This window comes from Brachyhypopomus gauderio, unplaced genomic scaffold (assembly GCF_052324685.1).
Source record: "Brachyhypopomus gauderio isolate BG-103 unplaced genomic scaffold, BGAUD_0.2 sc410, whole genome shotgun sequence".
NCBI classification, from domain to species: Eukaryota; Metazoa; Chordata; class Actinopteri; order Gymnotiformes; family Hypopomidae; genus Brachyhypopomus; species Brachyhypopomus gauderio.
This window is the reverse complement of record NW_027507231.1, coordinates 49,615-62,500: the sequence shown is the minus strand read 5'-3', so window position 1 is coordinate 62,500 and position 12,886 is coordinate 49,615. Positions and strand designations below refer to the sequence as shown.

Below are 12,886 nucleotides of genomic sequence, written 5' to 3'. Positions count from 1 at the left end.
AATACGAATAGGCCAGAATTCAAGATACCATTGAGTCAGACTACTACTAAACTACAGGAGTCAATATAATTATTAGACTATATCTGCATAAATCAATAAACAAAGCCCACAATAACATTAAAATGACTTATCATTTACAATGGCATGAAAATAACCTTTCCTGGGTGTAAGACGTGGAAAAAACAGGGTTGATGTGTGAACAATGTAATGCTCAGTTCTACAAGTTAGTGGAAATATCCCACAAAGAATGAAGAAATCTAAAGCAAGTCCTGTTTGTGTTTGTGTGTGTGCACGTGTTTGTTTGTGTGTGTGTGTGTGTGTGTGTGTTGTGTGTGTGTGTGTGTGTGTGTGTGTGTGTGTGTGTGTGTGTTTGTGACTGTCTGGCAATCTCCTTCAGAGTGTGTGTGTGTGTGTGTGTGTGTGTGTGTGTGTGTGTGTGTGTGTGTGTGTGTGTGTGTGTGTGTGTGTGTGTGTGTGTGTGTGTGTGTGTGTGCTGAAAAGACACAAGCCTGCAGTAGTACATGAGAGTGGGAAATGAAAGGTTGATTTTTGTCATATATCATATTCATTATTTTCTCTATTTAAGTAAAGATAGTCATGCTTCAGTCGTTTGGGTCAAGTATGAACAATATTACATATACATATCTTCAGGGGATGAAATATTTTTTACCAGGTATATATATATATATATAAGAGCATAACCTTATTTGTCCAAAAAGATAGTATACTGATACATTCACATCAAGGTGTGTGTGTGTGTGTGTGTGTGTGTGTGTGTGTGTGTGTGTGTGTGTGTGTGTGTGTGTGTGTGTGTGTGTGTGTGTGTGTGTGTGTGTGTGTGAAGAGAGAGGTAGGGAGATGTATTCCTCTACTAGTAATTGTAAATAGGATTAGTGGATTATTTGGAATGACAGAAGAATGTTTTGAGGAAATGTTGCTTTTTTCCTTTGCATTCTCTCTCTCTCTCTCTCTCTCTCTCTCTCTCTCTCTCTCACTGTATCAGTGTCTCTGTCAGTCTCTCTGTATGTCTCTCTCTATCTTCATGTCCTCTGTTTTAGCAGATTTATTTACTGTTAATAGATCGTGTTGACAGCGTAATGGAGATGGCATATATTGCTAATATCAACAATTTTCAGATAAGCTCATGTAACCATTTTCAGCTGAGGTGCTCTGCTTAATGGCCATCCAGATAGATCCTGTTTCTTCCGGTCGATACGCAGTTCAATTCATGTAAATTACAGTTTTCGCCATGTAGGCAAAAAAAAAGGTGGGGGGGGGGGTAAAAATGACTAAATTTGTCTCTGTGTGCTCTATTACACTTTTGAAATAGTAGACCGGGACTAAATAGATGACTACTGCAATTTTTTTTTCCTGTGATGAGCTGTTTCTTCACACCTTTTTGATGGAAAATTCCGCTCCATGTGAGATGAAAGGATGATGAAAGACAGAATTAAGTAATCACCCTTTTCCTTTAAAGAAATTCTTTGGCTTTGAGCATTTTTTAAACAGTGGAATGTGAGGAGAATGGTCAAGATATGGGACTCTGGCGATCTGGGAGGGTGGGAGAGAGAAAGAGGGAAAGGAAGTCTCTCCATTAGGTGACTGTATCAGAGCTGTTGAAAGGAAAGCGTAAAATCTCAAGCTCTGATATGCAGTGAGCCAACAGACTGACATTTAAACTGTGCAGGTCAGAGGTGAATGTGTGCATAATCCACATGTCATCTGTCATTTTAAAATTACACTTATTTTCTCTCTCTCTTTCTCTCTCTCTCTCTCTCTTCCTCTCTCTCTCTCTCTCTCCTCTCTCTCTCTCTCTCTCTCTCTCTCTCTCTCTATATATATATATATATATATATATATATATATATATATATATATATATATATATCCTGTTTCTCTGGAAACTGTACATTACTACAGTTTTTAATATCTCTATATCTATATATCCATATATCTTATTTATTTATAATAATACTAATGATGATGATGATGATTATTATTATTATTATTATTATTATTATTATTATTATTATTATATTTCTTTATTGTTTATTTATTTATTTATCAGGAACTGACAATGACTGGTGACCTGGTTATGAAACAGGACCAGGATTTAGCCGCATGAATGGTAATAACACATTTCTAAGTGAATGTGCACTGTTGAGGCACCTGTTTTATTGTATAGCTCCAGCAACACCTAAACGAGTCGTCTTCTGCAGACAGCGAAGCCTCAAAGCCAGCGTGCGTTTGAAGAGGCCGGGCCGGGGCAGAACGCGTCAAAGCACCAGCAACTCAGGGAGGCGGCAAAGACTCGGTTCTGTGACGGGGCCACGTGTTTGATCTCCTGACTGGCATAGTTGTCTGATGGTGAGCTGCACTCTGTAGAGCTGTGCTGTGATTTCAGTGGCTGCACTCCAGAAGTGGCACGCAGGTTAAATATTTGAATGCAAGATATTTCGTAGCATATCTGGATATGACAAATATTCTGTTTAGACTCTTTTGATGGCCCCGGTTCTTTATTGCTGCTGGATGATGATAGCAAGAACTGAATCAGGCAGCTGATCACACACTGGTGAGAATCGGAGTGTGCATGCGTGTGTACATGTGTTTTGTCTTACTACAGGGCAATCAAAACTAAAGTTGACAGTTAAGCGAGGTTTCCTGCCTCCAGAAGCCCAGGTGTGTGTGTGTGTGTGTGTGTGTGTGTGTGTGTGTGTGTGTGTGTGTGTGTTGCTTCTACCATATGCACATCACATGGATGTGCTTTATTAGACCACAAACTGACATTAACCCAAGTGGGAGGGTCTTCAAGCCATTGGGGTGTATGGCAGGTGTGAAGGGGAGATGTAGGTATTTTGAGGGACCTTTTGTACAGATTTTAAAATGACAGAAATAAACAACTAAGACTCATTATGACATTGTTGACTTTTTAGTGAACTTATTTCATGTTGCATGTGTGTGTATATTCTATTACTTTTGCCACAATATTAAATGATGCTCATTTCATTTGATATTTTGCCTGTACTGCCTGGTTTAATAACAGGTATTGGGACGCTGTTTTATGTTGCACACACTTAGTGGAACAAAGGACTTAGGAACTCCTGCTCAACAGCAAAAGAACAGTCAACTGTTTATCGCCGTGGCAACAAAGACTGGATTATGGGCCCATGGTTTAAGCCCTCTTAGGCTGTCACCTGCCATGTTTTCGCCTTCACCCCAAACTCTGACACACACACACACACACGCACACACACACACACACACACAAACACACGTGCCAGCTTCAGAAAGTCTCCTTTTCCTGCAGCTGAAACTCCAACCTGCGAAGCCTCAGACACAAAGTCACACACACACACACACACACACACACACACACACACACAAGTCAGCCGAGAGTTGCGGTGACAGAGAGAAGAGGCAGTGTGGGGCAAAACAGAGGAAATAGGGAAAAAATGGTCTGAACAAGATTGCCAGACAGTCTCACACAACACACAACACACACACACACACACACACACACACACACACACACACACACACACACACACACACACACACACACATACACAAATGAACTCCAACAGTTTCCAAAAATGGGTTCATTTAAGTTAGCCTGGTAAATCTTGCGAATCTTTCTTCAATGGAAAAGACTTTTCTGCTGTTATCCTGATGAGTTTGGCAAGTGCGGAATTTACCAACTTGCTCGGTGGTGATGTCTGTACAACCAGATGCTATTCACTCAGTGCCAGACGGAAAAGCACAGGGCGGAACCAAAATGAAAGGCCCAACATTAAGAATGGCTTTCCTGACTACATTTTCACTGACATGACAATCTCCTCTCTCTCTCTCTCTCTCTCTCTCTCTCTCTCTCTCTCTCTCTCTCTCTATCTATCTCTATCTCTCTCTCCTCCATCACCCCATCCACTGTCTCTTCTTCATGTATCACATGTGTTCATCTTGTCCTCCATTACCGAATCATCCATTAATCTATGATGAAACAGATATCAAACACCATCATTATTTCAGCATTAGGCTAACAAGCTCCTGTTTCATATCATAACAAGCTTGCCGGCAGTTAAACGGAGCCCCGCCTTCAAAACTTTTATTCGCGATAGCTTGCCGCCACAGTGTCTATAACGAACTTTTTCAGCTGTTCCTTGCCTCGTTTTCTAAATGAGCATTAGATCGAGTTTTCATTTGATGGACGGCCCCTACATTTCTCTGTAGAACGCTCAGATTCTGCAGCGGGATATAGACGGGCCTTTATCATGGCAATCTGAGAGGGCTAACCTAATTTAGCAGCCTATACGAGAGGCACTAGCAGATTAGCGCACGCCCCGGTCACACCACCGGTCAATTAAGGCCTTAATTAACTCAGTTAATTATGCGAACAGGAAGTATCAGCTGCCGCCCGATTGTGTTTGAGGCTAGAAGCAGAAAGACCTAATGGGCAATCAGTGTGCCATACACACAAGCACACACGCATACTGCCATACTGCCATACTGCCATACTGCCATACTCCCATACTGCCATACTGCCATACTGCCATACTCCCATACTGCCATACTGCCATACTGCCATACTGCCATACTGCCATACTCCCATACTGCCATACTCCCATACTGCCATACTGCCATACTCCCATACTGCCATACTGCCAATTCAGTGTCCTTCTATAATTATTGGAAGATGGCCTGTAGTGTAGCTTGTGTAAGGAGGGATGACATAAATTGTCATCCATGCTTAATGAAGAGTTTATTCAGTGAATTATTTGTTTGAAAATACTAACGCTGCAATCTGATGAATGATCATCGACAAGGGTGAAATCATTCCAACACCAGATGCAATGCTTCGATGTTTCAAACAAGTGGTGCAAATACTTAGGCAAATGATAATGGCTGCGAATCATATTACGTGTGTGTGTGTGTGTGTGTGTGTGTGTGTGTGTGTGTGTGTGTGTGTGTGTGTGTGTGTGTGTGTGTGTGTGTGTGTGTGTGCAAAAGCCTATTTGATGAAGAGAGGTGCCTACAGCAGGATGCCACTGCCTAGAGGGTGTGTGTGTGCGTGTGTGTGTGTGTGTGTGTGCACCTCCCCATTTCTTATCAGTTCAGGGACCCAAACACCGGTCCCTTATATGATGTCACAGAACTAATCTCTTCCACACACACACACACACACACACACACACACACACACACACACACACACACACACACCTAATTATAAATGAGGCATGGCTGGCAGCATCAGGAATCTAATCACATTCCAAGCGAGTAATTTCAGCTCTCTCTACTCTATTCCACACACACACACACACACACACACATACACAGACTAACACACACACATACACACTGCACATCTCTGCACTACAGCCAAAAATTGTCTCAGACTTTCATCCATGCCTTAGGCAGATCTATCAGAGAGAGAGAGAGAGAGAGAGAGAGAGAGAGAGCTACAAAAAGGTTTGTTTTTGTTTATTTATTGTTTTGGACTTCCTACAAAATAATGGTTATGGTTTTCAAGCTACTGTAAAATATGTTGTACATTTTAGTATAAAGTATGACAAGAAATCATTACTGTGTGTGTGTGTGTGTGTGTGTGTGTGTGTGTGTGTGTGTGTGTGTGTGTGTGTCTGTGTGTGTGTGTGTGTGTGTGTGTGTGTGTGTGTGTGTGTGTGTGTGTGTGTGTGGTGTGTGTGTGTGTGTGTGGTGTGTGTGTGTGTGTGTGTGTGCGCACCCACGCATATGTGCATGTTCCAGTGTCAGATTAGTGGGTTATCTACCTTAATAGTGCAGTTTTCCTAAATCCGCCTCTGCTGAGGGGGAGGGGCAGGGTGCCTGGGTGGATCAGGAGAGAAAGGTGGGCAGTTCATGACCTGGTCAGGAATGCAGGCTCTCCTTCCCAGAATGCCACAGCGAAACCCGACACCCTCTCAACACTGCACGTCAATCAAACTGCTGGAGCAGTGCTCCACTAGAGAGAGAGCATTGGCTCTCCGCCTGGCCTTGTGTGTGTGTGTGTGTGTGTGTGTATGTGTGTGTGTGTGTGTGTGTGTGTGTGTGTGTGTGTGTGTGTGTATGTGTGTGTGTGTGTGTGTGTGTGTGTGTGTGTGTGTGTGTGTGTGTGTGTGTGTGTGTGGGGGGGGACATAACACTCTGTCTGTAATTGATCCAGCAGGTATTGTGTGCTTATATGCGTTATATCTTAGGCAGTTTCTCTGCATTTGGCTAACTGCATTTCCAGAAGCCCCTCCCCTTGCTGTCAGTCATCAAGAGGCGGGGTTGTTCGTCTCCCCAGGAGCAAACAGTAATGACAGCTTCCTTCCTTGGGGTAAACACATCCCAGACCGTTTACTCACTTATCGATACACACAAATGGTCACACAAAAACACTAGGAATACAAACACACACACACACCCCTCTTCATGCCAAACATAACTACATAAATGCAGGTCAGAGTTTACCATTCTTAACATCTCCACTAACCAAAACATTCACACACACTTCATCAGTCTCTTTATTCAGCCTTTAGGGGTCTTTTATGACTCTTGAGTGTTTGCTGACAGTCTTTTGGTCAAAACTGTGTCCTCCGTCTCTCTGATGTTTTACGAGAAAAAAATGTGCGTCCTTTGCTTCTGTGGTGTCAGTAATGTCTCACTGAGAACCACTTAAACTTCCAAATAAACCCTGTAGTACTGGCCCACTTCCAATGGTGCACTGACATGACCTATAAGATATGTATAGATAACAGCTGCTACCGCTTAGCATTAGTTGCTAGGATGCTAACTGAGCTAACAGCCAATTACCAGACCAGGAACATGACCAGACCAAAGTGAGGTATGTAAGAGCCATACTCTGACTGAAGCAAATGAACATACAATAACTGCACTGGTGGGGCTGTGTTTGAGGGGTGCTGACTGGGCAGGTTGCAAGTGCTTCTTTTGAGCTTGTTCTTAAAAATGCTGGATTATTTAGTCAGGACTCCATTTCAGATGTTTACTGCATGAGCCTGTAAAGTCACAAGCAATGATGTCAGTAATCAGATTAAAGTTAATTATCCAAGTAACTGTGCGTTACTATTTTTGTTTTCCTTAGTAAAAAAATATATTTTTGCTTTCTTCTTGGCTCAGTTCTACTTTTGCGTCTGACCGTAGCGCTCGACTCCGCGCGTGAACCTGTGAGAGCGCGAGCGCGTTCACGTCATTCTGTGCAGCGTTCTCCGTAACAATATGTGGTAGTGTAAAGAAATACCCCTCAAAAACAGGGGAAGGAACATTTACCTGACGAATTTTAATGTTGCTTTGTGTTTAACGTGCTTGAAAATGTAATTGTATTTCGTTTCACAACAAATAGCTGTCTGACTGAACAGTTCGCTTGTATTACGTTTACAAATACATTTACAAATAATACGCAGCGACACAAACGTAATGTCAGGAGATACATTATTTAAATGTCAGGAGATACATTGTTTAAATGTCAGGAGATACATTGTTTCTGTTAAAAATGCACTTCCAATAAAGTGAGTATTGGACAAACAAATTTTGTTGCTGAATGTAACAACTAAAGTAACTTGTAATCTAACGTAGTTACTTTTAAAATCAAGTAATCAGCAATGTAACTAAGTTACTTTAAAAAGGAGTAATCAGTAATCGGATTACTTTTTCAGGGTAACTAAGTCATCACTGGTCACTAGGGCCTTGACTATAACCTAAATGCCGCATGGCAGATGTTTTAACCCCTTTGGCAATGATTCATTACATTTACAACAAGAAACAACTCTTGACACAAACGCAAAACCGCAAGCGCGATGTTGGTGATGTTGAAAGCCTATGTTATAACGACAAACATAAGCGATTTCTGGCGCGAAATAAGTCCAACAGCGCTGACAAGATTCTTCTCAGGTTACGAACTTGCGCCTGCGCACATGCTACGCAAGCCCCAGCGCGCGCCCGTCAGCCCTCGTGCAGCTCGTCACACGTGTCCATCGTGAAAACTCTCTGTTTCTGCATTCCTGTCGCAGGTATACAGGTACTAGCATGACAAAGGAAACGGTGAAGCCAAAGCGTGCGGTAGGCAACGTGAAAAGGTGCCCCAATGCCGCCACAACGTTCGTGCGTGCGTGCGTGCGTGCGTGCGTGCGTGCGTGCGTGCGATGCAATGCGTTTCTTCTCAGCTTCTCTGTGGGACGTGACATGAACTTGAATTCGCTTGCAACGCTTGTTTTCCCTCCTGCTCTCATGGGAAAATGGCACGAAATATTCTAATATTCTAATAGATCTAATTATTAGATAATTATTGTACTGTCAAAAAGTATAAGGTGAAAAGCGATTGACTTTTTCTGGCAATTAGCCAGCACGTGGCGCATTCGTTATGTTTTGATATGCTGTCGAAAAGAGTCTGATTGGGATTAATTACCTTGTTGACTGACCATTTCCTCGTTCTGGCTGTCATATTATTTCCCATTACTGGCAATCTGCACTGTTTTGGTAGTCTGACAAAGGTAATAATAACCATTGGTGTCACCCATCTTTAGCTGTTTTAATCTATTATATTTGAATTTTGCATCAGGCTTGATTGATGCGTGGACATTGAGCTGGAAATAGTTCTTCTGGACACCTTGAGTGTGTGTTGGTGGACCTGTTAAGTGCAAACAAGCCTCAATCAGTAACTTTTTACAGACAATAAATGGGTGCACTTCCTAAATCAGATCATTTTTGTTGTGTGTGTGTGTGTGTGTGCACAAATGTGTGTGTGTGAGTGCACGAATGTGTGTGTGTGAGTGCATGAATGTGTGTGTGTGCTGATTTTCACTCCTGTGTGCTGCCTTTTTGGGGGTGTGTCTCTACAAGTGAAAGGATGCACATGCATCCTCATTCCAGGACGTTCATTGTGACGCCCCGATGGAAAAAGTTTCTGTAACTAGGGCTCCCTGACGTAGGACGATGCCCTTGACTGAGTGTGGGGGGGGGAGGGACTAGGGGGGACAGACCAGGGACAAAAGCCGACTGCCACCTTCAGTCTAAACGCTGCCTCTGTTTCTACAGACTCATTCAGTATTTGTACTTTCAACATGTCCAGATCAAACTTGGCTGCATGACTGCATATCTCATCATGAATGAAACCTTGTGTTGAACATAAGCTGAACGTGAACTTTACCTTCACAGGCCTTTACCTAAATTATCCTGGAATCTGGTTGGTTTTGAAACCGGAGCTGTATGTGATAGTATATAGTGACCTTATTTCATTTACTTGAAAGTCATACATTTGGTACTGCCAAACGATCATAAATTCTTTATAACTTCTTTTTTTATTTTCTATGTTATGTTCTCTAGGTATACTTGTTTTCTGACCATGTCATATTGTGTATGCAATGTTTTGCACACTGTCGAAGTTGCTACTGTGGCTTTTCAAAGTTGCTGCTCTGTCTTTTGTAATTTGTGCAGACTGATTTGTGTTGTCTTTTTGTGTAGACTGTTTTGTGTGGTCTGTCTTGTGTAGTTTGTTTGTGTAGACCGATTTTGTAGATGGTCTTGTGTAGTCTGTTTTCTGTATTCTGTCTTGTCTTGTTTGTGTCTTGTGTAGTCTGTTTTGTGTAGTCTATCTTATCCTGTTAGTCTTGTATAGTCTGTCTTGGGTAGACTGTCTTGTGCAGTCTGTTTTGTCTAGTCTGTCTTGGGGAGGTTTGTTGTCTTCTCTGGAATATCCACCACATTTAGTAAACATTCCTTGATGGTTTCATTGGCAATATCAGTGTTGAATTTTGAAGCTATGAAGAGAGACCAGACATATTTCCAAATAGTTCTGGCAATGATTTTCTATTCATATTTTTTTGTTTCTTTATTCCTTTCTTTCTTGTGGAGAGCATTTGTGTGAGCCAGATAGTATAGTGAATGTCCAGTTTTGCTCAGGTGTACAAAAACTGAACAGGAAAAAAAATCATACTTTCATTCTTTCAGTTTTAGTCTATTCACAGTATTAGGATGAGTTTGGACTGTTTCTACCCAAAGCCATGACTACATCAGGGAGCCCTGAATTTAACAAGATACACCCACACACACATACACACACACACACACATACACTTCACTGGACTAATCCTGAAGCAGTACAATGGTCCAGATTGGGCTCACTTTCTTGCCCGTTTTGGATTTGCACTCATTTATACTAGTGTGTGTGTGTGTGTGTGTGTGTGTGTGTGTGTGTGTGTGTGTGTGTGTGTGTGTGTGTGTGTGTGTTGGAGGAATGGGTCAGGCCCGCACTTTGGCCTGAAGCCTTTACCATGAAATGAAATCCCCTTAATCTGTCATCACCTTCGGAGAGGTGTGGAGTGGAACGAGGGAATATCACCATGCATGTGTGTGTGTGTGTGTGTGTGTGTGTGTGTGTGTGTGTGTGTGTGTGTGTGTGTGTGTGTGTGTGTGTGTGTGTGTGAGAGAGAGAGAGAGAGAGAGAGAGAGAGAGCATTTGTGCAGGTGGGTGGGGGTGCTTTTTGCATTTTTGTTTAAACAGACAAGACCGAGTGTGCATGAGCCACCATGATATTTATTATGTCATGGCAGGTCTAATATTAGCTACTGGCTGCCATGAAATTTCTTCCTTCATATTTTTTGAACATTTTTTGTTTGTGTGTTTTTGTTTATATATGTTGCTTGTCATTGATGTATTTTTTGTGCATCTGAAAGGTGTCAGTTCACACACACACACACACACACATGTATACAGACACACACACACACACACACACACACACACACACACACACACACACACTCACACTCATGCTGCATGGCCTAGTTACCACATGCTTGTCAGGGCTGTGATGTCTACAGTGCCTCTGTTCTGGGTTCTGTTTTGATACACACATACAGGCGTTACAAACCGATCTCAAGGTCAAGCAACCCATAGAACTGGGCCTTCAACTCTCGTTTACTTCCTCCTATGCAGGCCAGATGGGTCACTCTCCTTCTCAGCAACCCTGACGATGAAAGTCACTAAACTGTCTTTAATATCCCCACTGACTGGACCTGTCATTAACCGTAGACCTGCCTTTCGTTGACCTGTTTTCAGTCTGTGTGAAGGTCTGACGTTCTGAGCTCTGTTCTGGAGAGTCCCTGTCTCCAGCCATCAGCTCAGCTGAAGAGGTTTGAACCTGAGGAGGTCAGTTCAAACAAACGAACAATTCAGCACATTTGTCTTGTGAAGAAGCTTGCAGATGCACCCAGTGAATGCTTTGCTGCTGATCTGAGATCAGTCTGACACATAACTGTAACGCAGTGAGGCAGAAACAGGACGCAGATTTAAACGTGGAACGTTTATTACTGACAATGCAGGAACGAACAGAAACTCACGGGACAAAAACATGCACAAACCTGATGGAGGAGTGGACCGGGACAGAACCCCCCACAGAGAGGTGCTTTCTCCTGGAGTGCCCAGCACCAGCTGTCCGACACTAGACCCGAAATGAAGGGCCGGGCTAGCGCACAGAGCTTCGTCAGCTTGGAGTAGCCTACCCTGGGGAGAGCGTACCAACAGACCATCTTAGGATGACGAGGGGAGACAACATTGGGACAAACGCAGGGACATTTGCCATTAGGGGGACAAAGGGAAACAAAGCAGGATGCCTTGCTGGGAAGCAGGTGCCCAGCGGTCCTGTGGGAGCAGCCGTGGGCGAAGATCCCTTGTGTGCCGAGGCCTCTCCCGTTGGACACACCCTGACCGGAGCACCTGGGGAGAAGGTACCTGCTTCAGGAGGATGTGGGGAGTGCACACCGACCTTACAGGCAGATGGGAAGCTAGCATCGGTGGCTCTAACTAAGGAGAAGGGTGGCGATACCCTAGTGTCTTCTTGGGGCGCTCGCGAGAGCTTTCTCTGTCGTACAGACCAAACTCCTCTCCCTGTATCAGTCCTGGCACCCTGTCGGTCGCTGAGAGGAGCTCGCCTCCAATGGCAAACCCACCCACTGCCAGACATGTAGTGCACCGGAGAAGTCTGGGTCGAAGAGGAGGAGTGTCCTTCGCTAGCTGGCTGGTGTCCACTCTGACCACATGATCAGAGAAGTCCCACTGGAAACCAGCCAGCCGCTCCTCCTCCCCAAATCGGACCGCCTTGCCCGAAGCATTAGTTCTGATGTTGCAGGGTTTAGCAGGAAGGAGGGGGTGTCGCCTCTTTCTCTTCCTGCCGTGATTACCTTTGGGCATCCCGGACGGTCTGTTGCTCCGTAACGCAACGAAGCAGAAACAGGATGCCGAGTTGAGTTTAAACGTAAAACGTTTATTACTGAAAACGCGGGAATGAACACAAACTGAAGACGAACAACTGACGAAGACGACACGTACGCTAACGCACATGAACGTAAACACACGCAGACACAAACGGACGTGTACACAACCATAAACGAGCTGGAGGGAGGAGTCAGGCGGACCGTGACAATACTGAGTCAGATATTGCTTCATCGGAGCTCTTCCTTGTTACCTCCTAACCATATTATGTTGCAACATGCTCACCGAAGAAAAAAATTATTTCTGTTTGAAAAAAGCAACATTAAAGATATATCAGACCACACAAGTGGTGAAAAAAAAAAACAAAACTGTAACATCGTTTGAGAGAAGCGAGTGTCACTGGTATGGGGAGGCATGCCCACAGCTTCCTGTGAACAAGAGAAAGAGTGCAATCTGTGAGGGGGTGAGGGCGTGTATGAAGTGGCTCACCGGCATGACTGCTACTGTCTTCCTCTGAATTAAAGAGAGAGAGAGAGAGAGAGAGTAGTAAGGTTATATTATGTGTAGGTGTGTGGATTCTGCTGTGCTGATGTCACAAATGCTGTTACAGCTACACTGAGTGGGTGCTTGTGACAGGAATGAAGGGGTTAAAGGATATGCGCA

The 12,886-nt window shown here is 43.6% G+C and overlaps 1 long non-coding RNA gene across 1 annotated transcript in view; it reads right to left on the bottom strand.

The window, feature by feature from the left end:
- LOC143505617 (uncharacterized) overlaps positions 1 to 12,886 on the bottom strand; it is a 44,159-nt gene that overhangs the window by 663 nt on the left and 30,610 nt on the right. Inside the window, exons 2-3 of the long non-coding RNA XR_013127908.1 lie at positions 11,374 to 11,515; positions 11,051 to 11,153 (exon numbers count right to left, since the gene is read on the bottom strand). This is a non-coding gene — a long non-coding RNA (uncharacterized LOC143505617). The remainder of the gene's footprint in view (positions 1 to 11,050; positions 11,154 to 11,373; positions 11,516 to 12,886) is intronic.